The sequence below is a fragment of the Berghia stephanieae genome, chromosome 6, assembly GCF_034508935.2.
Source record: "Berghia stephanieae isolate SIO BIC M18660-M18661 chromosome 6, UCSD_Bste_1.3, whole genome shotgun sequence".
NCBI lineage: Eukaryota > Metazoa > Mollusca > Gastropoda > Nudibranchia > Aeolidiidae > Berghia > Berghia stephanieae.
Genome location: NC_088365.1, coordinates 8,780,851 through 8,783,350, shown reverse-complemented (window position 1 = coordinate 8,783,350; position 2,500 = coordinate 8,780,851). Strand labels below are relative to the sequence as shown.

Below are 2,500 nucleotides of genomic sequence, written 5' to 3'. Positions count from 1 at the left end.
GAGAGCAAATATTTATGTCAAACTACTTATTAAAATAACATTGTATACGACCCACACTCCAAACTATTAATATTATAGATATTGCAATCACGATTCCACACTTTTCGGTGTTTGAGAATTCTTCTTTTTCTTTTGTTCTGTGGTTTCACCCCCCATTTTTGTGGGAAGGTACAAAGTGTATAGGTAAGGATTGACAATGCTTCTGCTGCGTTTTCTCTCTCTCTCTCTCTCTCTCTCTCTCTCTCCTCTCTCTCTCTCTCTCTCTATATATATATATATATATATATATATATATATATATATATATATATATATATATATATATATATATATCTTCTTCTATTTCCACTTCTGTCTGTCTCCACCTATTTATCCCTCCCTTTCTCTAACACACACACACACACACACACATACACACTAACACACACACATTTTCATAGTTATCAGCCTCCTCTTTCTCCTCCTCCTCCTCCTCCTCATCTTCTTCCTCCTCCTCCTCCTCCTCCTCCGTCTTCTTCTTCTTCATCATCTTCTTCTTCTTCTTCTTCTTCTTCTTCTTCTTCTTCTTCTTCTTCTTCTTCTTCTTTCTTCTTCTTCTTCTTCTTTTTCTACTTCTTCTTCTTCCTCTTCTTCTCCTTCTTCTTCCCTATCTATCCTGCTACAATTCTTATAGGTTAACTAAATCCCCTCAAAATATTTCTCAATTACAAAGGAATAATAATTTCATCCCAAAGTCCTTTTATAATGATTTGGCAACTGTTACGGTGTCATCAATCCATTGAGTATTTGCTGTAACCGGATACCAATGAATGGAAACGCTATGATATCGCCGTAATACCTACCTATCCAGCCTACCATTGAAATAGTACGTAATAGAAGAAGGTGATAAATCTCATTGACAGCTAAGCCATATTGTCCTGTTGATATTTGTGTCAAAATCTAAACAATTTTCATTGAGGATTGGAATTCTGGAATAAAAAGTATGTTAATCTAGTAAGACGGAGCTTTGACACTTTATTGTCAATCTCCCCCCCCCCCCCACACACATTTTAGGGAAATGCGTAAACGGCACCATATTATTATAATTTAAAAAAAAATAACGCTACGTATCTAGATATATCCATCTGTTTTAAAGTTAAAGAAGCCGGGAAAAAACATAACCCTGTTGAACTCAGGATCTCTAAAATACTTATTCTTAGCATTTAATGCTAACTGTTTAAAAAATAATTTGTAAAGCAAAACATTAAAAACTAAAAACAAAATGTTGGACTTTTCTTGATATTTCTTTTCTTTTTACAGACATTTTCTCAAATTTCGATCATTGTCAAACCGGCATTCAAATCAAGACAAAGATTAATTATGACCCGGGTCACTCCATTTTCTACAGAGTCAATGTGCTAAATAGCGGGAAATCCATTTATTGTTGATGTCTGTTACCATGGCCATTGGTCCAACTCACGAAATGGTTCTTGATCAGAAAAATAAATACAATAATGCAATATTTTCCCCCCAAGCTTTTCATTGCTGTCGTTTTCTAAGCCACTTTAACAAAAGGCAACCATCATCGCCGCTAAAACCCTTTTAATCTTCCAAAGCAAACTGAAGTTGTATTGTTTTTGAAATTAATCTCTCCGGATTAAAAGCATTCAGCCGAGAAGAATGTCTATTTACAAAGCTCTCTTGTGCATTATAATCTGCAATTCGAGTCGGGTTTGTGATAAACGACTCGCCTAGCTGCTCGAGAATGGGAAGGAAGGTAAAAATGAGCACGGTAGTCTGAAAAACAATCCTTTCTCGTATTGGGTGAACTAGAGAGATGACACTCAAATGTTCTAACTATTGCCTTCAAGTACAATTCTGGACTTTCGTCACGTTTTGTTGGACTTGCTCTCGTGGTGTCATTATTCTCGTTCTGTGGCTTTGGGAATCGGTGGGCTACTGGTCTGTGAAGCAAGATTTTTATCCCCGGGTTTTGTAGCTTGCTTTGGAAAATTGGGGGTATCGGGGGGGGAATGAGAGAAAATTATTATAAAAATTGATGTTCTAACCCTTTTTTCAGAAAAAAAACCCAAAAAACTTTTGGTTTTAATTTCTCTCATGGCGTTTATTGATGCAATTGTTTTTATTTGAATTATTATGCCTTTTACTTGAACCCTTTCCCGGGGTATGAAAAAGTATTTTATCTCCCTTTCCATAGCCCTTTAAATTTTGGTACAACTGCTTTTATATCAAGATTTTAAATTTACGTTTTTTAAAACAGATAGCGATTCGGTAAAAAAATTTAAAAAATTGTTCATAAGTTTAGCAGACAAAAACTATAACAAATCGTTGTAATCAGTATAGTTAAAAGCTGTCGCGTGACCTTGACCTTTTATAGCCCCGGTTGAGTGGTAAAGATGGTAAATGAAACCGATACTTCTTTGGTCAGTTTCAAAAGTTCAAAATTTGCTTTCCACCCTTTTTTCCTTTTGATTGAATGTATTCATAGTTGCTCTTTTAG

The 2,500-nt window shown here is 35.2% G+C and overlaps 1 protein-coding gene across 1 annotated transcript in view; it reads right to left on the bottom strand.

Moving 5' to 3' along the window:
* LOC144974442 (uncharacterized) overlaps positions 1 to 2,500 on the bottom strand; it is a 158,083-nt gene that overhangs the window by 137,584 nt on the left and 17,999 nt on the right. The window lies entirely within an intron of this gene.